We start from the raw sequence: 26,612 nt of genomic DNA on the forward strand, positions 1-26,612 counted from the left end.
ATAGTCCTGTCTAGTGGCAGTGAGCTCAGCTTGTAGGTCCTGCAGGACCTTGGTTAATTCTTCCATAGTCTAGCTGGGTCGTGCCACTCAGGCACCTGTCACACTTGGGCTTGTGCTTCTGTCACGGCTCCAAAGTCCAGGTGCAGGAGTGGCGCGAGCCAACTACCCCCACTGCGGTCTGGGCACCTGCAAGACAAGCTTACACAGGCCGCCGAGACCCCAGCAGGGAAAGATGGTTAGGATCTCGTTGGTTGGATTGGTCTCGAACAGAGGGTAACCGGAGTGAGGGTTAGGAGAGGGTAAGTGGACAGGCAAGGGAACATATGGGAAAAAACAACAGTAAAATATGCACTATCGTCCCAACATACACACAGTGTTTTACAATAGCTTTTGATGCAAAAGGCACTTAGCTCTGTGGTTGAGTGCTGGCCTCCTGCCTGCGCACTCTCAGGTCCAGAGCTCGGAGCAGTTCCAATGCTGCAAGAGAGTTTTGGTATTAGTGACCTGTGTTAACTCACATAGGCATAATACATCACACACACACATACAGTGCTGGCACATGCACATTACACGCTCTCAGAGCTTTATAGTACCCAACAATAGCGAGTGGTCCAGAACATGTGGCTCAAGTTCGCCGCATGTGGCTTAAAGGGAACAAGATCCATCGTGCTGCCAAAGTTTGCCGCACGTGGCTTTATATAAAGCACTATGTGCTGCCAAAGTTTGCCGCACGTGGCCGAAAACACGTTAGTAAATAAACGCTGCATGCGTTAATGGTAATGGGTCTTGGTAGCCAAAATCGGGGCTGGTTAAATGCTAGGGAGCGCTGATTGGCACTTAGCTTTTGCCCCTTGCAGGGGACGTAATATGGCTGGGCGGTGCCCCCTGCGCGAGCCCCTCAACGGACTGGATATCCCAATGCTCCTCTGCTTGTTTTGCGCTCTCCCCCCGGAGCTGCGCTTCTGATTCCCATGTAGGGGTTGGCCGCTCATTCGCAATGGTTTGGCTGCACTTATTTGTTGTGAGTGAGGGGCCGGAATGCTGGTTCCATGGGGCGTGGCCCCTCGCGTGATCCCCGTCGGCAGGAGCTCTGCAGGATGTGTCCGTTCCGGTCAGGAGCTTAAGCACAAGCCCCGTGCCTTTGTTCTGCGCGCATGCGTGTGCGCGAGCCCCTCCCAACCTGGGAGTGGTAAAGTAGTTCCCGGCCTGGAGGCTGCTGGGAGTTGTGGTCCGGCAAGCCTTCTGCCTGCTAAAGGGACAGAGAACCCTCCTGTAAGGCTGGAGGCTGTTCCTTTGGGTTTGTTTTGTTTTGTGTCTGGTTCCTCTGCGCCCTGGGCCTCTCACTAAGCCCTGACTCCCCCTTACGACTCCCTGTACCCTGACACAAACGGAGATAACAATGTACCTTAACGCCCTTAAAGTTCCAGAGAAGAGAACACCCAGGAAAGTGCAGGAAAGTACAAACGAGAAGCCTTGGCTGAAAGTTGGCCAATGAGAGATGGTAGACTAATTGGCAAAGTGAGCAGTAGTCTGACGTTGTTCTCTGCACCTGGGTTTCAATTTGCTTAGATGCTGCTAATGAGCCGAGTGTCCAAGGTTGGGAGAGAATACCAACCAATCCAAGGGCCTATGCAATGGTGAAAATACATTGTTGGAGAAGCCAATCTGCTGCTGTTATGCTGCTTTAATCTGTATCATACATAGATAGAGGGAAGTTCAAGGGGTGCCTATCGGATGTGGGACAGCCCATAATGTTACACCTAAATAAGCTTCAGTTGGATAGGTTTCCCTAAACAACCCCTCCGTTCGATAGGTTTGATTGTTTGCCATGTAGGATGACATCAAAGCTGACACACATCGAGGTATAAAGCCTTTGTGTACCTGAAATGTAACAGAAAGTGTGTGGACTAAAATTCGTTGTTCGCCAGATTTCCCTACTTAATTGAGCTGATAACAAAGTAGTACTTTGACATAGTCTTTGAGTCTGTCCGGTTATTTGGGTAGGGTTCATTCCCTTCCATTGCATACACACAAATTAGATTGGCCCCAACAAACAATTCATTCGATTGCAAAGGCCGCTTTTTCTGCTTTCAAAGCATACAGTAGATCTGCTGTTTTTAATTTTGGACTGTGTCAGAAATGTTTCAAGCATTTCATTCGAGCATTGCGTAAAGACACATTAGAGAATATTTTGTTTATATATCATTTCACCCTTGCGATACGAGTGTCCTCATTAGCAATACACAGGATACTTTGAAGGGCATAAGACAGTCACACAGTGGGGGAGGGAGAGACGCTTTTCATTTATGAAGGGAAATTGCTTTTGGAGTTTAAATGTTTTGTGGGATGATAATTTGGAAAAGGAGATGCTTGCCCAATGTTCCCCACATACACATAGTAAGACAGGTATGACTTCAAGGGTCAAGACAGGGCCACGCTGACACATACAGACATAATTCTGACTAGTGAGAAGCCCTGGATATAGATGCACATAGTTTGGCTGTGAAAAACCTAACAGGAAGGTGAAGAGCATGAGGGGGAGAGGAAGAAAGCAAGAGTGCAAGATTAGGACACATTTTTCAAGCATATTTGGAAGGACATTACAACATTGGCAAGATTCAGGAAGGGGGATAACATACCCTTCACAGCACAGTGCATAACTACATGAACAGTATGCCCAAGATCACACAGTATCAGACGCATGCACCGCAAGTTGAACCTACATCACAGACAAATGCGGCCACTGCAGGCACCAATGCAAATGCAGATGCACACACACAGGGGGTATAGCGGCATTGAGAGGAGACCATTTCCCGGTGAACATGACCTTTTTTACACCATTCATGTCAGCATTCTATGGCTAGAGGAGACAAAGGAGGGCACCATAGTAGCAGGTTTTATTTTATTCAGATGAAAGGCACGCATAGAGAAGGAAGATTGACAAACGGCTACAAGCGAACTCAGAAGCTACATTGGTGGGGGAGGACAAAGTGACTACATACGGGAATAATAATGAGGGAGTGAAGTGGGGAATGGAGACAACTCTTGATGACGGGCAGGCTGACTCATTTGATAGCTGGAAGCGTGTTTATACCAAATGAATAGGTATTTAATATAGTTTTTTTGTATTACTTTAATATAAAAAAACAGGGACTTGGAGGATTTGGCATCAATATTAAGCACATTGCGAGTTGGTAGCGTACACGACGGTCACACATTGAGGTGAGCAATGTTGGGGGTGTAGAAGGAGAGGGCATGGTGCACAAAATATATGGAAAGAGAGGGGTATTTCATCGGGGATTTGTGTCTGTTTACTTACTTTTTTGGCCGAAGAGGAGAAGATGGAAACACCCATGGTACATAAAGATTTCCCCACCACAATACCAGACAATATTCCTACAACATGAGTATAATAACAGATTGAGTAGCAGAAGCCAGATGTTTAACTGAACACAAAACAAGGGCCAGGAATGAGGGGCTGCAGGGGGAATGCAACTGACAGCAAGGAAGCAATGTGCCAAAGTAAGTAAAACAACATTTTGTATATAATTAACGGACCCTGGATGTGTTATAAGGTTAGGATTAGGCCTCATTTGTGTAACTGGAAGGAGCAACACTTGACAGGTAGGTACTTATGGAAGTGATGGGAAGGTGAATAGGGATGGCAGCTAGGTACTGATGCAGGGTGAAGGGAGTGTGGGAGGCCCTCCATTGATCTCCAGGGGAAGAGAAGGAGGCGCAGGTGAGTAACAGGTAGGACGTGAAAGAGGAGTAGAGGGGTTGTGAATGTGGAGCATCTTTTGTAGAGAGCAAGAGGCACAGGTAAAGTATGTTCTTTAGAAGGTGGCCATTGCAAAAAAAAGGGAAAGGGGAACACTTTTTTTTTATCAGATGTAGGAGATAGAACTAAATTGAAATGTCATGCAATGTTTTGTTAAGAAATGTATGCTTTATGAGACAATTTAGTAGCAATAGTTTCCGAGAATGGATGGAAATGTATATGCTAGGGATCATAGGTAAACCTGTGTATGCATATCTCACAAAAAGTAAGAGAGGTAACAATTATGTTTTGCATGAACACCACAGCATAAAGAAGGTGAACAAGAGTAAAAGGCCAAGACAAAGACAGCTCATGCAGGCCTGACAACAAACATATCAGCAGAAGAGGACAAGTTCAGCATTGTTTGAAGAAAAGAGAATTTTTGGACTTCACATAAAAGCAATTGCCATGGCATAGTCCCAGAGTGTAGGTAGTGTAGGAAGGAGTCACACAGCAATGAGGACAAAGACCAACGTGCAAGAGAAAAGAGCTCATTAAAAGGGGAGTAACATTCTGTCCATTATTTGACTTTCTGTCCTCATCTGGTCGCTGCAGGAAATACATAAATTCAGCTCACAAATACACACAGGAGAAGGAACAGAAGTTGCAAGGACTGTCGTTTCTGTTTTGTTCTTTGTCTCTATAATGGGGTTAAAGGAAAATGGGACTGCTAATACTCCAGAGAAATTAAGAGAGTAATGAAATACTGACTGACATTAAGGGCAGAGGTGAATTGGGTAGTGAGCATGTGGGATGTGAAGTACATGGAAGAAATAGATAAGTAAAAGGAGAAAAATATTAGTAGCAAGTATCAAGGCAATGGTAGGACGTAATAATAAAGAAAGTGTATATACACTTTGAGAAACTCACACATAGTGTTCCTTGTATTTCAGGTGAATGGGGGCTTTTAACCATATACCCGAGGGAGGAATGCGCATTGAATGACCACTGCACCCAAGCCCACAAGCAGAGACAGAAGGCCCTATTGCCAGGAAGGCCTATGGGACCCAGCCTAATGCCCAGATGTCACGAAGATGGGGCACAATGAAAAGCCCCTGATTGTGTCCCCGCCGCAATCATGTTGTTCCCATACATTGACTATCCTACTATTCAGCACTTTGGACTCATTGAAGGGGCATTGGACTGATGAAAGGACATGGAGCAACTCGCAACGTTATATTAGGAGTGTCTTATAAAAATATACATGGTGTCAAGACAGATAACAAAGTGGACAGGGACAAGAGAACAGACGTTTGGGCTGAGAAGAAGATGACTTTGGGGTGGCAACTTCAAAAAAAGAAAAACACTACCAATGTACTGTTGGGTCCCACTAAAAGGTGTTTGGGTGGTGCTTAAGTGGCCTCCCCAATGCTTGCGGTGGCGCGGGGCACCTTTTGTGCATTAAAGAGGGAAATAAATCAATAATGAAAGATAGGAAATTACATTGTGCACACTTGCAACATGTGGAATTGCACTGCTGAAAGAATTGTATCTATGTTTGTCTATGTTTGTCTTGTATTCTGCTGTCTACTTCTTTACCCGACTAGTAGTATGAAAGGTAACAATATATTATGCATGCATTATGCACCTAAATGAGTACATGTTATATGGCATATATTTATAGTAATGACCTGACCCCTTGGTAGTATCGCAAAGAGATGAACCAGCTCCAATGGATCGTTGTTGCCAATGTCAAAAACCATGAATGCTTGTATGACCAATTTTGTGAGGGGCTGGGGGCTTAAGTGGAGGCCTGCCACGTGTGCTCTCCCACTTCCCTGACCATGAACACCTGCAGGACTTCTATGGCGGTCGCAGAGGAAGCAGGCTACACTATGATGAATGACACAGAAGATATTCCCCCATGAGAACAGTTACATGAAAATACGGACAAAGATAGAAGATTGCTGAAATACAGATGACCTGATACAATATATACTGGAAGGCACAGACAAAGGAAGAGCGAGAACAGCAAAACAAAGGGAATTGCAATGCTGTACAATCAGAAGAGAGGTTGGAGGAATGCCTGAATGCTGCAAAAGAAACCAGTATATGGACAGGCATTTGCATGAAAAGAATGCATTGAAGGGCTGCAGGAATGCAAAACACATGCGCTCCTGACAGTTCCAGTGGTGATGGTGCAGAGAGGAAACGATGAGTGCCTCAAGGAATGGGCACACCAGTTCAAGTTGCTCAGATAAGTACAAGACAAGGGAGGCCTCTGCCCAGTATGCGCCTCAAAGAATAACACCACTGTTACCAGGATGGAGGTGCAGTAAAGGTTGGAGAGAACAGAGGCTGCAGACACATTTCAAGGGTACATGTCATGCGAGGAGGTGCAGCAGTATTTGCAGACCACCAATGGGCTTGAAGCTCACATACAGGTGCCACCCGTATAGAGGAGGAGTATGTACCGTGGCACCAATAAACACACCAGCCTTGATGGTGCCCCAGCGAGACAGAGAAATTGATGGATTCCCCAAACTGGAGGAAGAAAAGGTCACTGAAGATGGGCAGATTAAAGAGGAGGGGGTGACCTAGAGCAAGGACAAACACAGAAGGAGCACAAGTGACCTGAGGTGGGTGGCAAAGTTATGGAAACACAGGACACACCTCAGTCGGGATGGGTGTTGAGTATGTGTGACCCAAATATGTGGACCAGAGAGGGATTGCAGTGGGGAAATGTAACTCCCCCCCACAGCTGCATACGACAAGAGGACAGATGCCACTCACTGAGGCCGCCCCACACACCATACCGGGATGACATTACCAAAGTAATCATGAAGAGGTGACATGGCTGAACACACACACACACACGTAGATGCATTAGACATAAAGGACACACATTCCTGCACTAAGCTATGCAGACACTTAGGCCGCATTACTCTTAGTCACGAAGAACATGCTTATGACTCACTTAGCTAGTTGCACAAGAATACAAATGAACTGCTTACTGACGCTTAAACACAACTAACATGAACAGCCATGTAAATCAAGATGCAAGCCACAGCTGCATTGAAATGAATGAATGACATTGGAGAGGCTCAAGAACACAGGGAGAGGCCTGACACTCTGATTTCCATACGAAACGCAGACCAGGCTGGCAGTGCAGCTACTGTGCAAAGACTTGCCAAGGACACCAAGAGAGGGAATGTTTTGAGTCAACAGAAGAGATAGGACACCTGCAAGGGAAAGAAGCTGAAAATTCTCATATATGCAAGCAGAGAAACTCAAGTTTCTTAAGCGTGATCTTAACCTGGGAAACAAAGCCCATTCATTTGTGCCAGGTAGAGACCATTGTTCCCAAGGTACAAAAATTACCCAGCATGACGTTGGAAGTTGGAATGTCCTTGCTCACGACCAGAGGAGTCAGAGAGTGGTAACCTTATTGGGAGAAGGCCGCACTCTGGGGTCCTCCTCCCCACGCACCATTGTGCTCATGTGCTGGTTGCTTTCCCAGGCTGAGAAGGTCTGCAATAACCAATCCTTACCCACCGTGCACGCTAGTTCACACTTTTTTGCAAAGGCCACTAGAAATGTGCCAGCCTGGCAAGCTTGTATTTGCCACATCTTGTAGATGGTCCCAGGCGGAGTTACTCGATATGGCCGGACCAATTGGATCATCTATCCACTATAGAATGTGTGTCTATCTATACTGTTCACCCAATCCGTCTTATCTGAAGGTTTAGAATGCATCTTTTGTTTGTGATTTCAATGGGACTTAAAACCCCCATGACAGGCCTGTTATTGTGAGAGAGAGCTTTGGAAATCATGCGATATTTGCTTCTCAATCCCTGTTGCAACAGCCTTTAATAAACGGAACGATTTGTCACATTTCTGGACTCTTCTGTGTTTGAGCGCGGTGTATTTTCTCTGGGCCAGTTCCTCCTCCTTAACTTCATAATATTTATTTTTTTAAAGTTGTAACATATACGGAAATCAAAAGAAAAAAACTTCTGGCTCAGAAAAGTATGGTTTAGAGCAGGTGAGGAGGGCAGTAGAAGAATGGTGCTTGCGGGATGGGTGGTTTCAGGGTTTCCCTCATTTGGAAAGTACCCCTTGAAGTCTGGAAATAGTCCACTCCAAATAAAGGGTTCATGGGTTTATCTGTGGGTGGTATGGTGGGGTTCCCCTGGTACTGTTAAATAAAGAAGAGATGAAAAACGCATTTTAACACAAATACGTATATGTGCAAAGAAACAGCTTTGTCAGAAAAAAGATAAAATAATACATTTAGTTAGTGTTACTTTCGTCATTTAAAATGTCTTTATTTTTACTGTATTTTATTTTGAATATTTTGAATATAAAATGTGTGATCTTTACCTCTTAATTTTTACTGCTACATTTGCAGACTTGGTTATTATTGCCAGGATGATAAAACATATAGCCGCTTTTTTTTTTAATTCGGGAAGAAGGACGAATGGTGGTTCATGGATTTTGTTGCACTGCGCGGTTCATCGATTTTTTTGCATTTTGTACGCGCTGCAACCTTAACAAGAGTTTTGTGTGAGCTCCCAAGTAGGCAACATTTGTTGCAACTGGCAGTGTAGCTGTTGCCATTTTTCACATTTTAAACGCCACGCACAGCCTAACACAAATCAGTGCAACTAACGCTTGACAGATGATGAACTGAGGATTCTGTGCTAAATTAAAAACGGGTGAGAACGAGTGAGTGGAAGAGATATCACTTTGAAGTTTCAGGACAGCCTTCCTTCAACGAGCCAGAGAGCCTTAGTTCTCGTGGGCTGACCTCTGAACCGCTGGTACAATAAACACCCGCCATTTTCTTCTGTCAGAAGCGTGTAGAAATGATACTGTGATATTATAAACAATCCGACCAGACACTTTTTTCACCCATGGATTCAAATACAGGCCTTTCTGATTGTCGACCATATGGATTTGTAGACTGTTTACCACGACTGCCCAGAAGGCTTCCTGTGAGTAAACTTCTCGATTACTTATGAAACAGAAGTAAATTGCCACGTCGGCCATTTGTTGATTATTGCCGGCCGCGGGATTGGTGCCAGACCCACCCTTGTTTGGGAAAGGGGCTTTATGGTGTGTGATGTGCGTTAATTGCGGCCCCCAGCAATCCCGTTTGTTTTTAAGTTTGACGTTATGGAATCTCGTGAGAAGGCCTGTTTTTTTGTTTCTTTTTTGCTTGCAGATGAAGTCAGTAGAAAGCAGACTCTTTCATTTGATGGTTAGAGCTGAAGTGGGTGAGGGGGTGGATCTCTGCATTTCTGCTCCATGATGCAGGGCTTTCTGGGAGGGCTGTTGGGTCAACTTGTCTGGCACCCTTTGCATGGCACTGGGTGCAAGCAGCATGTTTTGGGCACTGTAGAACAACACATAACAGAACACAACACAGCAGATCACAATGGAAGGTCTGATAACCTCAGGAGGCAGATCTGGAGGAGAAGAAGAAAATGATGACTGAAACAATATGAGGCGTTGCAGTCAAGTATATACATATGCTTCAAAAGAGCTGTATGAGGAACAGAAAGGTATCTGCAACACCACAGAATTTCCAACCACATCGACTACGGTCACCAAGGGCGTTCCAAGCAAGGAAAAAAGCGCAATGAGGCCACAGAAGTGGGGAAAGAGTGCTATATAAATAACACAATACAATACAATACAAGGAATTTGCTAAAATTGAGCAATGTATCAGTCGTTCAAGCACAATATTACCATTGTGGTTGTGGTTTAGGCTATGGGTCTTGCCAGCTAGAGTTTGAGGTAATTTAAAATGTGTGCCTACTTTGTAGAGTTGCTGGGACTGTACAGTACATAGGAACATTTTGAGACGTGCGGGTATATATATAGATGTCCTGCTGTTGTTTAAAGTACGCTTTGACAGTAAAAGTCCTACCTTGTCTTTAAATATAATTAATGTAAAGATTACTTATAAGCATCAGAGTTATGCACTGTGTGACATACTTTGTAGTTGGTTCTCCTGGTAGTACTGAGTGTGCAGTAGAATGTCATCAAAGACACAGGATAAACCCAGCACAGATGCCATTTGCCTGCTTAGCACTGAGCAGCTTCTGTAAAGATGGCTGAGCAGATATCTTTACAGGACACCTTTACAGCTGTGAAACAGTCTGTAACTTTTGGCACACCATTTTCTTTCTCACCCTTCTATGGCTTTGGGTGTTCTTTCAGAGGTTTCCTAATGCACTTGCGCATTCAAATTTGCTCTTTGCCATTTTAACTTCTCTATGATCTATTTCATGCTTGCGCCATTTGGCCAGCCACAAACCTCTGAAATGTGGGGCCAAAGAGGGAAATGAGTGCTTGCTTCTGAACATCATTTTAGTGCCACCTGTGGGAACTCTGTACTTTACGTAAGCATAAGTATGCGTTTAATATTGTAAAATAAGGCATCTTTTTTAACCTTTACATTTCTGAAGAGAAAAACCTAATTTTTGCAACAGTTTAAAAAATGTATGTCGTGTATTTGAGTATAAAAGTGATTGCTTAACACTGTGTATGTGTGTATTGATTAGAAAGAACTCCAAAGATAATGTTAAGTGGCACCAGTAAAACCAAGGAGGTCTGAACTGTTTTGCATACTAAAGAGCATGTTGAGAAGATAAGAATGATATATCTGCCATATATGTCTGTGAGAGTTGTATGACTGAATCACTACTGAAGCACACTGGGTTTGGTATGCATTTTCTTTTTTTCCCTTTTAAAAAAAAAAAGAATATATATCTATATATATTACACAGCCTGCGGTAGCGGCCGTGTAGTTATGGTTAAGTTGCTCAGCACATTTTGGGTGGCTTTTAACTTTGCTCCCCCCCCTGGACGGATCCTCACAAAACTTTTCAAAAAAGGCATATGGCCCCCTCAGATTGATTCTGCAGCCGACTGGGGGAGGGCAAATTTAAGAAAAAAGTGCTCATGCCTACAGCCAAAACCGCTGGACGGATGGTCACCAAATTTGTGGCAGGAGCAGCGGCTTGGTCCCGAAAGCATGCTTTTGTAAATTTGGTGTCAATCCATCCAGTCGTTTTTTTTTAAAAAGGGCCAAAATGTAGCTGAAAACAAATGTGTGAAATCTGGGTTCGGTCCACGGACTCACTTCCCTATTCGCTCAGTGGAGGGGCCTTTGATTGGTCCGGATGGTGGCGTGAGGTCCGCGGACATCAGACGCGCATGCTGATTGGATGGTGAAAAGTGTGAGGTGCATCAGATTTTTGGAAACGCCCGTCATGTTGGATTGGCGGACAGCCGCCGTTGTCCGCGAACACTGCAATGAAAACATATTAAAAACCACAATATTGCACTTGTCAAACGGATTAAACAACTCTGGGGAGGCGAGAAGTAATGAGGATGGGATGAGATATGGCCTTAAAAATCCCTAAAACAGGTGTTTTTTCAACTTTGACTTCTGCGAACAGTACGCATGTCAGGGGCAATCATGTGATGCTCGCGAACATCCAAGATATTCAAGGACATCTATACGGGCCTCCGATTGGTCCAGAGGGCGGCGTGAGGTCCGTGGACATTGGACACGCCCACTGATTGGATGGTGAAAAGCGTGAGGTGCGTCAGATTTTTGGAAACACCCACCATGTTGGATGCGCAGACACCAACCATTGTCCGTGAACACTGCAGTGAAAACATATAAAAAAACACAACATTGCACTTGTCAAACTAATTAAACAATCTCTGCGTAGATGAGTGGTGATGAGGATGGGATATGACATTACAAAGCCCATGAAACAGGTTTTTTTTTTAACTCTGACATCCGCAAACAGTCTGGATGTCCGCAGCGGTCCTGTGATGTTCGCGAACATCTGAGATGTTCAGGGACATCTATGCCTATTTCTGCATTACAGGGTTGGTGGAAATAAGTTTTAGGATGGCTAATAACTTTGGCGCCACTCAACGAAACTGCATGACATTTTTGAATTTCATTCTAGACCTAACTTTGAATGGTTATACGAAGTGTGGTGCTGTTTTTAATTTTTATTTTATTTAATATACATATAGCCATCACTGACTTTGTATATAACACATTTAAAAACAACAATCACTGAAAGCTAAAACATAAAAATATCTTTTCTTAATACAAAGATAATTCATCAATATAAAACAACATATCCATTATTCGAACATGATCCCTCAGCACACAAGTCAGAAAATCCATTCTGATAATTCTCGCAGAATGTTCATACATATACCATACACTTTCATCATGTGAAAGATAATATGAACATAGTTTCGTTCCAATAGCAGCATCCACAAGGAAGACACATCCTTGCAATTAATCACATTGCTGTATGCTTTCAAGTACTTTAATAGCGTTCAGACTGCTGCAATAGTACATTATATGTTCAGCCAATTCTATTGTCGTGTCACCACACAAACGTCATAATCGCTACAGACGCGGTATGCCCCCTTTGGCTCCCTCTATTTCAAGTGCCTGTGTGCGATTCCATTTCAATAAAAGTTAGTTTCTTATTATGGCACTGTTAGGCTAGGCCTCAGTGTATTAATGTATTTCCGGGTAATTTTACGCCCCATCCAATATCCAATAAAAGGACTGCTGTTAACATTAGATGCCAAGCATACAAAATAATGTTCCTTATTGAGTGTATTTTTTTCTTGATCCAGCCTTTCGGCTTGGTCTTGGGGAACCCATTTTATCATATACACATGCTTTTGTGCAAGTGTCATGTTTAGACCATAAGCCGCCACAGGTGCCCAAGCTCTCATAATCATGTATAGCACAATGTGCCTCCATTACATCAACCATGATTGTTCCATTATTGAAGGGTCGCAATTTGTCATAACCCATGACAAGTTTACAAACAATTACTCCTGTTATTTTCCTAATATTAAATTCCAGCAAGATTTGTTCAATTGACAGGGATTTTGGCATACTGAAAAACAATCGCAATATTTTAGCCTCAAATGTATTCAACACTGATCTAAACTTAGTTCCCCACACTTCCACACCATATATGATATGGTACGATGTCCCTTGTCGCGGGATGTTTTTTCGCAGGGTTTTTTACCGCAATTTTTTTTCTCGGAAAAACCCATCGAATTTTTCCCCAAAAACATTTGATGTTTTTTTGTTTTTTTCATTCACGGTAAAAAAAAAACACGAAAAAAAATCCTGCAATGAAATGACATGGAACCATATGATTACATGCCACTATTTTAGACAAATATAACAATAATGTAGTTTTAATAGAACATGCACCCTGTCTGTCAATAAAGTGTCTCAGGGCATGTGCAATTCTCATGCAGTTAGCTTTATTCTCTATCCATTGAAATTACCAATTCAACTTACTATCAATTAGGCCACCCAAAGACTTATAGCACTCCACACATTCAACCACCTTCTCATCAAGCTTCCATGTTGATTTACTGTTTTTTTACTCTTTGTTTTTCCCAGGAATGCCACAATCTAGCATCTAGCTTAAGTTGAAGCCCCTTTGGGGCATAATAAAGGAGCAAAACATCATTAGCATAGTTAAGCCTTCCCCATTTTAAGTGCCACGATTTTAACTGGGCACGTTCTAACCAGATTTAAAGCCTCTGCTAGATTGGCAAGATATAAGTTAAAATGGGTGGCAGCCAGGATACATCCCTGTTTGACTCCTTGAATAGTCGGGAAGAAGTCAGACAGTCGTCCCTCACCGTCCTGCCTCCCTCTAACCTTTGTGCCAGTATGTAGCTGCCTGATCATGTATAAGAGGCGATGAGCAGTGTTCCAAGAGACAAGTTTGTTCCATAGTCTATTCCACATGACCGTTTCAAAAGCTGCACTAAAGTCCATACATACTCCATAGACTAGCAATTGGCATCTCTTCCAGGCATATTCAATGGTGGTTAACAAGGTGAGAAGATTGTGTGTGGTGCTAGACTTGTCTCTAAAGCCTGTCTGATTGGGGCAGGGGGGATCTTATTTTCAGCACTCTACTGATTCTAATCATACAGCAATATCCTGGAAGAGTTTAATTGGTATATCAAGAATGTCCAGCATGCAATAATTAGATGGAATTTTCCAACATCCTTTTTTGTAGATTGGGAGGATAGTACTCTCTTTCCATGAAGAGGGTACCTGACCATGGATCCCATTTGGCACAAACAAGGGACGTAGTGCATTGGCCCATATACAGAGAGATAGCTTCAGGAGTCCATTACACGTACCATCATGACCAACAGCACGAGATGTCAGTAATTTAGCAATCATCTGGATTATCTCAATAACTCTAGATTTAGAAACCCAGCTCTGATCAACGTGGGGATCAGTGCTGGGTGTCTTAGACCCCAATGTATTCCTAATGTAAATACACCAGCTCTCTTCGGGATGCCATTGATGGGCAGGTTTTTCCTAGCAGCCCACCAAATGCCTATATAATTGTTAGCCCAAACGCACCCACAACTCACACTTGCCCCTAGCGTGGTATCTTCTCAACCATCCACAATACTTTATTTTAAGGGCTTTGGTGTGTTTAGAGATGTCAGCAATCAGCATCTCTCCACGTCTACTATGCAATGCCTGAGTAATATCCTGCCTCAATCGTCTGTTCACAGCACTTTAGAGAAATCACCCAACATGGCTACACCACTATTTTCACACCATCGTGATAAAAGAGGGGAGTACTCTTCCGTCTACAACTTTAGCCTCCTCAAGACTAACAGGGTTCCAGCATATTCGATTTGCACCCTCATTTATAAAAATGTCACCATTTAATTCAGAACGGCTACCCCTCACAGATGCATTCAGCAGCACACAAACAGGAAGATGATCACTTTCTTCTCGTGTTAATATGGCCATGTCTTGCACTACACCAAGCCCCACATCATTAACACATGCGTGATCTAGAGTGGAAGCACGCTTACCATTCATGTGAGTATGTGCTTTCGCGGCATCACCCTCACGGTGACCATATTACATAGTCATATTAAAGAGATTAAGCAGCTCAGTCCAACCTCTGCCCTGCTTATTGGTGTTGGCAGAATTATATGGAAAGGACTCTCTCTGAACTAGTGAGCAACCAGTTTTTGTGCACATTCTTGCATTGAAATCTCCCAAAACTAAAATGGGGCTATCAAAATTACACATGCTCAGAATATTTCGCACTGTGGCAATATCTGATTTAGTGGCCACTGCATTGGGCGGGTCATACACTTTGATAAGGAGGAGTTTATCATGGCCTTGCAAGTTGCAGCACATTATTACAGCTTGTATCATTGAGTATCTACTAGGTGCCATGGGTGTCGGACAGTGACCAACCGTGCCCCTTGAGGTCTGCCAATAGGACCCTTTATTGGCAAGACCTGCAAGGTGCTACGACCATCTATCTCGCAGAGCCCCGTCATCCAGGTCGCCTACAACGCTACAATACCAAACAGATCTATGGGCGCCAATAGTCCATCTTCTGCAGACAGATGGGTGTATCCCCTAGAATTCCAGGAGCACACCACACTAGTGGTATCGAGCTGTTTTCGAAAAGCGGGCCTTAAAGACTGTTGGGAGCCATTGCCAGTACCCATCGGTGTCACTCACTTCGTCATGTTGTGACATATTTTCAGCTCTTCCAAGAGGCTCAGTAGGGACTCATTGTCAAGGGGCTTTCTCTAGTTCTTATAGCTACTTCATCATTAGATGGGTTTATGCGCGTGTCCTTAATTCTCGCGAAGTATTTTACTTTTCTCATATTTATCTCTCTACAACAATAATACATAGTGGAATTGTATTTGAGCCATATATTAGACGCCACATTCACCTTGCTCTCCAACTGATCAACAATCATAATGTCTTCCGTCGTTATTGCTCGGAGTGAAACAATTTCATGCAGAATGTGCAGCACTGTTGCCCGGTTCAAGGGGGGGTGTCGGTCAATACCAGACACGGACCTCATCTGCAGATCCCTCATCGTATCCGCCTTAACTCCCACATTTATATCATGGGAGCTTTTCCTTTCAGTATATACGTTTCCTGCTACAAAGTTTCCGCTCACAACACTGGAACTCATCTGGGAGTCTGTAATAGTTCTGCCCCCCTCCAAAGTCTGCGCGACGTTCTCAGTAGTCACAGTAGCAATTTGTGGCTCCCCATCAACTACACTAACGCAACTTTTCCCTTGTTCATCTCGTTCCACAACCATGCATCTGACAGCTCCTAAAACTCTTACGCTCAGAGCCAGTTTATGTTTTTTCTTTCTACACATTTTTGACCGATCAGCGGCACTAATAGTGCCCATCTTATTCCTCAGGTGTGAAGACGTGCCTGTAAGATCACATAGATCTTTACGTATATCATTTGCATGAGACGATTCTCTGGTATAATTATGGTGGGGCCACCCATCGTGATGTATCTCTACCACTATATTAGCAATAGCGTCCACCTGAGGTATCTTAGAACTGGAAGGACCCTCGGCGGACAGTACCGTATTTTTTTCAGGTCCACCACACCCTGATTCTAATTCAATGTTGAGTATATTTGCATCATTGTGCTTGATGCACCCATTAGCCAACCTTGTTTTGTGTTTCTGACTATATATCACGGCTATGTGAGATTGTCTTTTTTTCTGCTTAGTCTTCACTTTCTTTTTCTGAGTTATGTGATGCGATCGATCTTTGTCAGTTTCTGTGACATCATAGTCACTGCTAATTATGTCAACTCGGTGTGCTAGGTATAACTGTTTTTGTGTTCCCTGTTACCTTTGCAGAAGTTTCCTGTTCACCTCTTACCTCTTGTCGCTCTTGTAACTCCTGTATAACTTCGCTATTTACATTTATTTTTCTATTAACCATCAGATGTTCAGTATTCATGCCACAGTCTTCATACACCCTCCTACTTCGACTTATGCTCTTACGCAATAGTACCGACTGAACATAAAGTTTTTTTTCCATTCGCTCACATTTTGTTACCAAATTGGTCAGTAGGTTTTAAAGTATCTCAAACATGGCAGTGGACGAAATACTTGGCAAACTGACATTTGTCAAGGTTGACCTCATACATTCATGCCTTCAAGCACCTCATCAGATATCGATGGGAGCTGGTCACCTGCGCTTGTGCTAAAATGGAACAGATCGCCCATCTTCTCACCAGTCTCAACCTCTAGTGATGTTCTCATGTCAGATAGTATATTACATTCAGATACTGGCGGTGGACGAAGGGATTAATCCCACACCCCCTCTTACTCCTACTCCCACCCCCGAACTGACAACTGATCCTCAGAGCATTTATCATGCATGCTTCCACTGATTTGACAATAATTATCACTCACTGCCTTGCTGACTACGTGTATATAGGTAGCATTGGTACATGCATCATGCACCAGAGCCACATTTTGATGGCATTTCACCACCAAGAGATTTTTCAATTAACTGAATTAATACACCACCAGTAGTGCTGGGGCAAATGACCCTTTCAATCAGTTTAGATCCAAGGCACGGCAATAGCCCATTTAGATCAGGTACAATCTCTTGTGCCACAATGTCCTCATCAAGAGCATTTAGAGAATCTCTTTTGGGATAATAGTTAGGGATAATAGTCATTTTTTAGACTTTCTTCCCAGTCCCACACCGAGCCCCAAAGCCACATTTAGTAATCGTGTTTTGGAACACACAATCGATTTCCCCTACGGGAGTAAGCACACCCAGACAGGGATTTCAACTTTGTCCCAGCGCTTGTTAGGGAGAATTCTCAAAAATGTGCTAATTCCCTCTACCTTAGAGACCCCCAGCAACTTTGCTGGATTTTAAGGACTTGATTTTTTTAATCTGGAAAGAGTGTGAGCCTTTCTCCCAATCTCTCATGTATTTTTATGTGAATTTTACCTCTGTGTTTCTTTTTGGTTATGGAGTCTAACAAACTCCGTAGGCATCATCTTTTACAATTGTGTCACACAGCACCTTCAGTGCAGTGGCACAGGTAGGTCTTTTAGAGTTCCGAAGGTTTAAAATACCTTCTCTGGGATAAGCTATTTTTTCCCAGAGTAGTAGAGTGAAATTGACTCTACTTAGCATTGTATTTACTAGACCCAGCACACCCTATTTTACAATAGAGTGCTGGAGGGGTTACTTAGTATCCCCTTTGTGTAAATGCTCATGTAACATCTTTTATGTTACCCTTTCCTCAGTTGACTGGCTGGTGGCAGTGGTTTCATTTTGGACTACCAAGGTTTGCATTTACCTCGACCGTTCGTGGACCCGGTAACGTTAACCATGGGAGCCATCTTTTTTCAAAATGGCGTCTAGCCATCATTGTTAAAATGGTGCCCAGTCTTCTTTTTTCACCAGGTCTTTGTGGAAAGATCCTTCTAGAGTTTTCCTCTGCACGCAAAACCAGGTTTGGTCTCTTTGTTCATTTACCTTTAGCGGGCTTCAGGAGTGAAGACTGCCTCTGGCTCCAGAGTGAATGGGGTAGGCAGGAAGTGAGGGAGGTGCCCGAAACTCCCTGTGCTTAGTCTCCTGGGAGACCCAAATGCACTCTGTGACGATTGGCTGGCTGACTGTCTGGCAAGGACAGCCACCCTGCTGGGTGAGTGGCAGCTAGGCTGGAATGAATGGGAGATAACTGAATAAAAGGCAATTCTCTTGGCTTGGAAGGCAGAGTCGACCACTGGATGAAGGAACCGACGAAGAGCTTGAAGAGGACAGCTGCTGCAACTCCTGGACCGTTGGTTTGCCCAGTGAAGCCCTGCTGCAGGTCTGAATCGCCAAGTTCGCATCGACAGAGAAGCACTACAAGGATGACTTCTCCCTTTGCGTTGGTGGGACCAATCAACTCCCAAGTAAGCCACCTGGACACCCATCTCAAAGCTGGTTGAATTTCCTAAGAGTTGCTGCAGGAAACCGTCGAGCCAGGGAGAGGGACACCAGATTGTGTGCGTTGCATGTAAGCTGGCCTAAAGCTTTTGGAAGATCCTCCGGACTCCCATGAAGCAGCACTGACCAAGCTTGACCTCCCTCAGTTGAGTGCAGGACCTCAGATGTGAGGAAAGTCCACCTTGACAGCCAGGAACCAAGCTTATTGCTATTTGCTGTACCAAAGGAGCTGAAACGCGAAACAGCCACTGAAAGTAAAGTTTGCCGGTTGCCAACTTTGACAGTGCCAGTAGAGTGCAGGAGTGCCCTGATATCCTCCCTCTTGTCCCCACGACTGAGGCCCAGGAACCGTGAGATCTGCAGAGCTGTACAGGAACAGAAGTCGTCAGCTACATCTTTTTCTTCTTTACTAAGGTACTGTAAAACTAGCCTAAAATAACTCACCTCTTACTCTGGAAGTGCTTGTAACTTCTGCAACTCACAAGTCTAATCAGCGCGTGGCCCTACATTTGGTTCTTCTTTTAATCAAAGACTCCTAGGAACTTGTGCAAAGACTTTTCCATTTACTTACCTGAAGTGCTGCATCCTATACAAAGACTTTGGCCTATTGACTTTGGCTTAGCCTATTGAATTGAATGACTCTTCTAAGTGCTATCGGAAAGTATTTGCCCTGCTTATCAATATTTGTAAACTCTTGTGTTTTAATAACCTTTGCCTTTTACTTACTTTTCAAAGAGTATTCGAATGCTAACAGTAAGGTATTAATGTCCCCAGCACCCTTTTTACTGAAGTCACCTGTGGGTGTAGGTTGTGTCTGTGGGCCATCCCAAAAGGGCTTTGTCTGATTCAAAAACTCAAAGTGTACAGTATTGAAGTATATGTGAGTGTTACTGTTCTATTGCTCCCTTCTGAAGAAGGCTTTATAACTGACGGATAAATACATTATTAATTGTTTATGCAAGAAACCTTGAGTGTAAGAGTTTATTTGAAAACCTGCAACTGTGAATCTTTGTGTAACTCCACTACAGCTCACATTTCCCCTTTTGAGATGAGATAAGCCTGGCTGCTCAACACGCTACCACAACTGTGTAGTAAAAGCTTATACCAAAGGTTGTGTTACCTTTATCTGTAGTCATAGTTGTTTGTAGTGTTCCTAGAGGGTACTGCATACAAACTTTGCCTAACAGCGCTCCATCCGCTGGCGGTCGCTGCCATGGAAATGGAAAAAGGGATTAAGTCCCTTTTACTATGGTGGCGGCCATCTTGTTTTGTGTGTTTTTTACAGGAGATTGGGCTCACGCAATATGCAAACCCCATGGTGGGAATAGCAATCACCCCCACTCAGGGTGCGCGTAATGACCCGGTAATGGCTCTGACCCCTCGCCGAAGGCCGAGCAGCCCTGTAGGCTGCCTCTGAGAGGGTGTGATTGCTACATTTTGGCAGCAATTGAGCTGCAGGCCTGTTGCAGTGATGGGTCTGTGGCTCCATCAATGTTTGGAAATACATTGGTCGGGCATGGCAAGAAAGTGCCACACAAAACAGGTATGCGTTGTTGCCAGGAGGCCACGTATATTTTCTGATGCCAGAGTTGTGAGTGAGGGTGAGGGAGGTTGGGAGGTAGAGCGAGATACCAGCTATTTTCCACCATCAATTTTATCTATGTTTCTCTCATGCCTCCCTTCTCTATGTCTTGAACTGATGGTTGATGGGCACTTCACAGAGGGTAGAACAAATAACATGAGAGGGCATTCACAACATTACGTTGTAGATGGGTCCATTTCATCTTGGTTTCCCCAGCGACACCATAACAATCTGATGCCACTCTGAGCCCCTCAGTTGACTATAACCCATCATCATGTATATGTGGTTGACAACTGTATTAGGGTCACATCATAATAAACCTGCCTCTTATTTCTTTCCAAGTTTTCTTACAGGTTCAGCTATTGGGAAAGGGCGGGGCAAAGCAAAATCGTGTGATTTTGCATCTGTTCCTCTGACCTTTGTCTTAATCTTGTGTACTTACAACGCTCTTCTGTAAATTTGAGATTAGAAAAGAAATAAACAGAGCAACACATTACAATACAAAAGGGACATACTGAAATTGTGGAATAATCTACACAAAAAAAGGAAAATTATGGCCAAGGAAAGCAATTGTAGAGACACAAAACAAGAGGAAAGTGAAAATAGACAAAGGACTGGTAACGAGGAGGCCCCCAGAGCAACCACACAGCCTGATCTCTCTCCACTGAACTCATTGGTCGGGGTGCGCCATGCCCTGATTGCTTGAGACACTTGTGTACATTAAAAATATATGAATGGAAACTATACTTTAATACGTTGTTTAACAAGACGTAATACAAACATCACTCCTAAAAGCCTCTTGAAAGGCAGTGGAAGGAAATTGTATTACTACAGATAAACAAAGTGTGCTGCGCATTCCTCGAGAAAGCGAGTCCTCGTCATGTTATCCTACAGTGCAGGAACTTGTGGAGCCTTGACTTCGCTTCGTAGAGTGCTGGAGGCAAATTTCGACTCCTGTGGGATTTCTGGGCAGTTTTTGAAATAATTCCACTCGGCGTTCAAAAGAATTCCACACATCATTTTTCACCAACTTCTGCGCAGAACCTCCATGAATCCAGCAGGAGACGTCTGTGACTTTCGCGCCACTGAGTTAATATTTGTTGTCATTGTTCTCTGCAGAAAATTAATGGAGACATTAATGGAGACTGGCCTTTGTCTGAAGCCAAAGGACTTTCACCAGTTCTCCTCTTGGAATAGACCTCAGTTCAGAAAAAGAGACACTGACAGGAAAACGAATTCTACATTGCAAAGTAGGCTGGAATTACAACAGGTTTTTTAATCATTCTGTGCCAATTCAGTGCATGGCAGTACAGTACAAAAAGGTTGAGCAAACGTATTTAGCACCAATTTGTCTGCGGACTGGTGCAAACAGGTTTAGCTCCAATCGGTATTATCAAACAAAGTTTTCACAAAGAATTGGCTTCTGAAAATAGCGCTGAGATTGGCCTTTTTTTTAGATGCCTGGCGCCAGCGCATCAAAGCTTTGCACTTGTGCAAAAAAGTTGAGCAAACGTATTTAGCACCAATTTGTCTGCGGACTGGTGCAAACAGGTTTAGCTCCAATCGGTATTATCAAAGTTTTCACCAGAGTAAAATTTAAGCTGCTTGTTTTATTAACTACGTTTTCTGCATAAAATTAAAAGAAATGCAGTTAACACCTTTTTTCCTGTTATGCAACAAACCTAATACAAAAAACTCTGATTCCTGTTTGGCCTCGTGCACATTTTTATTTAGTCACTATGGATAGTGATAACTTCTTTTTGCTCTATTTTGCATTATCAAAACACTTGCTCACTTTTTAGCACCTCTGCAAATGTGAGATAATCTGGCCCCTTCGGTGCGGAAATGCACACATCGCTCAATTCTCAAAGGTGATCTGTGCATTTCTTGGGGTTGTGCGGTAGCGTAAATGATGGGCTTCCTGCACCCCTTGAATGATTTACTAACATAAACTGCGTGCACCCCCACATGAGATCTTACAAGCACCTCACACTCTGACGGGTCCATGAAGGGCCTGCCATGGTGAAAGGTAAAAAAAGGAAAATTGCATTCCCAATCACCTTGCTCTGGACTACAAAAACACAGAAGGGTCGGAAATTTCAATCTGTGCATTGTGCACCCCCCTGTGCCTGTTCCAAACACGAGCAGGGACACGTCTGCCTATTCCATGCATAGAAAACGAAAATCTGTTTTTGAATATGCGATGTGCGCTTCCACGTGACACCAAAATGGATGCTTTTGCGAAAACATGCGAGCAGAGCTGATGGATATTTGCGTATTGAAGTTGCAGACACTAACATCACCTTTGTCTTGGTGAATGACTTGCACCCTTTTTTCGGATAGGATGTCCCGGGAGGATAGCTCAGTGGCAACATGCTCGCCTTGGAAACAAGACGACACGAAGCAACACAGATTCCGCGCGTACAAACCTCTGGGTATTAAGCGCGTTATAAATACGCAACTAAGACATATTCCCGGAACAGCCCCTCAGTGACCCCAGGCTGTGTGAGCGTTTTAGAAATGCAAATAAATAAATAAGGGGTGTGCTAGGGCTTGGATGTCCTGGGAGGATAGCTCAGCAGCAGCGTGCGCGTCTTGGAAGCAACAACAGGTTCGATCCCCGGGTCCGCGCTTAGAAACCGCTGGGTGTTTAAGAGCCTTATAAATACGTAACTAAGACAAAAAAAATAAATAAAAAAAACACAATTACGCAACTAAGAAAAACAAACAATTCCTGTAACAGCGCCTCGATGCCTGTGGGCTGTGTGAGCGCTTTATAAATGTAAAATAAATAAATGTGTGTTGAAAGAAGCTCCACCACATTAGAACCCTCAGCTGTCACCTAATTCTCAAGTTTTGGGACGCTGGGGGCCTGATTCATGGAATTTTTAGCATGGTGTAAAGTTACTTTGCACTGGTGCAAAGTGACTGCACTGCCAACCAACACCTTGATTTATAGGGCGGTGCAGCGTGTATTTTTGCAGTACAAAGTCATTTTACATTGCAAAAGTACGCTTTGCACCATGCGAAATGGGCCTAATTCACTGAGGATAGAGTACTTTGCAGTGCAAAGCGACTTTGCACTACAAAAATACACTTTACACTGCTCTGTGTATCAGGTTTGTTGGTAGTGCAAAGTCACTTTGCGCTGCGCTAAAAGTTCCATGAATTAGCCCCATTTGTCACTAATCTCGTCAGCAACATTGGCATTTTGAATAAGTGCAACGTTTAGACTTTCTCTTTTATATCTCGCTCTAATATGTTGGACTGGGGTGCACCGTAGAGGTGTCTCGGCTGGGTCTGGCGGTGTGATGAAGACAGAGGGTCTTCTTTTGAGTACACATGGTGCTGATCCAGGGTCGGACTGCGCCACAAACTTGCCTCGGGCAACAATGAAAAAGTGTCCCACAGTTGCAAATGGCATTTCCTTTTGTGACACTGGCCCTCTTTACGACCCTGGCGGAAAGTAACTGACCCGACCGCCATAGCGTAAATAGCGTTTCCGCCATTGCACGATGGAGTAAAGTGCGGCCAATTATGACCCATCGGGCATGAGCATTACGCCATGGCGGAAGTGCAAAGTCCGCGATGGCGGAAATGTCTCCAAAACGCCCCTCTCCGCCGTCGTACGGCGCCCTTGGTGCAATTCCGCCACCCATCATAGCGGTCACCGTAATGAGCGCCAATCGCAAAATACGGTGACCGTAAATATACGGAAACGGAAGTAAAAACATGGGGCCGGAACGGGAAACAGCACGCCGTACACCTATAAAATCAGAATCCCAACACAACCATTAAAAATCCGACCCTGAGACACATCCCAACCCGACAGCCACCCTAGTTATAACAAACAAAATGGGAAAAGTAGCAAAAAAAGCGTGCGACCGCAAGCGGCAGGTCCACTTCTCCCATGAGGAACTCACCGTGCTCACAGAGACCCTCCAGGAGAATGCTGCCGTCGTCTTCTCGACGCAAATGACCAGGACGGCACTTGCGAACAAGAAGGCCATATGGGCCCTGGTGGCACAGCGGGTAAGTGCGGTGGGGACCGCACCCCGCAACCCACAGCAATGCAGAAAGCGATGGGACGACTTGCGGATACGCGTACGGAGCATACTATCAGCCAACCGTAACATTGCCACAGCTACCGGGGGAGGATCGGAATCACCCATCAAGTTGACCCCCTGGGAAGAAATCTGTGCCTCCACCATTGGAATGGAGAGCATAGAGGGAGTCGGAGGGATGGAGAAAGGAGTGCAGACATCCTAAGAATCAGGTAGGTGGGCCAAATAAAACAATGCTAAATCCACAATGTCCAATCATGTGAAGTACCATGTGGCCACATAGTGCAACAGAAACACATGTCCACGAGAACGGCCACATACATTGGCCTGATAGCGCACTTTAAAAGTCACATTAAATACATAAATAATTAAAAATCCTAAAAACACCCTCTACACGTGCAGCATGCACACCCTAACTGCAGGCTGCAAAACAACTGCATCCTCAATCCACACAGAAATGAAACCACCTCCAAGGCCCAGACCCAAATCACCCTCAGGTACCACCCCAATGCATGTGATACATTGCCATTCCAATTTCCACAGACCCATTAATAACGCTCGCCCTCCTTTACTCCACCACAGGGTCCGAGTCAAACGACGAGCTGCAGGACACCCCTACCAGCAGACCTGCAAAGAGGGCCAAGACCAACGGCCAAAGACCCTCCACCTCAGCTGCACGGATCAAGACACGGCAGCAGCCCAAATCAAGTGGCAGCACACAGGAGGGGACTTCAACAGGCACCCCAGCAGCCAGCATGCCCACAACAGCAGCACCACAGGTCCCCCCAATGGATGCCACAGAAGGCACTGCTTCTGATGGCAGCAGCACCATAGGTGACACTGCATTAATGCCAGCATGCTCCGACACAGACAACGGTGCTGTCGATGTAGGACCCATCCATGACCTGTCTCAATCCCCCTGTTTGTTTCATCCCCTACACCATGAGGATACCACGCAGGGGCACCCACAAGACGACGACTGGCCATCCCCCACAAGCCCTGTGGCAAGGCAACAGGAGTTGATCAGCCCCTCTGTGACCCCACCGCAAATGGCCATGGCCCAGCAGAGGCAACAGTCCCTCGACCAGGTGATCGTGCAACAGCAGCAACTGGCCACGCTCCTCAAGGAGCATGCTGATGAATGTGGGGCTTCTAAGGCAGCCATAGAAACATCTACTGAGACACTTAGGGCACAAATGGAGCGAAGTACAGAGACACTTAGGGCACAAATGGAGCGAAGTACAGAGACACTAAGGGTACAAATGGAGAGAAGCACCGAGAGCCTGAAGGGGGAACTGCATGCGACGTCCAAAGACGTATGTGGTGAACTTGCCGCTGTGCGCCGTGTGCTCACTGAGCTCTCACAAACTCTTAGGGACATGCATGGACGTGAGCAGGCAGAGACATCATCCGTTGCAAGTTCCGTCCAGGGCAGCCCCCAACGTAGATCTGGGAGGAACCTGCGCTCCACAGGCAGGGGTGCCCCTGATACCCGGAGAGGGGGCTTGCAATAGCGTCTGCCCACTGACAATGAGCATCTTTGGACACTGGTGTTCGGGGGGGAGGTAGGAGGGTGGAGGGGGGGTGTTGGGCTTACTTGGGTGGCGGGTCGATGGGGTGTGTAACATGACTTCACATATGCTATGAACATTACATAATCATCCAATGAGATGTGTGGACATTGTTCCTTGTGTATGAGTCCTTTATAGGCGTACAGTCCACATTGTGCATGTTCCCGACACACACAGTGCCACAAGTGCCGTGTCCATGCATCAGCCAACAGGCGTGAGTGCTAGAAGCATGAATCTATGATACTCTGACGAATTTCACGGGCCTCCTGTGCCTCGCGGACTCCCTGAGGTGCTGCCACATCCCCAGCCTCATCATGACCATCTTCAGGTGCTTGCAGTTCTGCGTCAGGGGGCATGGGCACATTTCTACGTACGCACATGTTGTGTAGCATGACACATGCCATGACTATCTTTGCAACCTTCTCATGGCGCTACAGGAGTGCACCGCCAGACCTGCTGAGGCAGCGGAAACGAGCCTTCAGTAGGCCGAATGCCTGTTCTATGACTACACGGGTACGTGAGTGGGCATGGTTGTAGTCCTCCTCATGCTGGTCCTGTGGGTTCCGGAGTGGTGTAAGGAGCCATCTCTTCAGTGGATACCCGGCATCACCTGTATGTGGACAAGATAGGATGTTAGTGGGATGACATTGCTACGTACGCACCCCCCCCCCCTTCCTGCCAGGTCATTGCTGCATCACATACCCCACATTATCATGCATGAATTGAGACTCACCGAGTAGCCAGGATCTGTTCCCTGCGTGTCG

Source organism: Ambystoma mexicanum, chromosome 9 (assembly GCF_040938575.1).
Source record: "Ambystoma mexicanum isolate Mex_15411 chromosome 9, UKY_AmexF1_1, whole genome shotgun sequence".
Classification (NCBI taxonomy): domain Eukaryota; kingdom Metazoa; phylum Chordata; class Amphibia; order Caudata; family Ambystomatidae; genus Ambystoma; species Ambystoma mexicanum.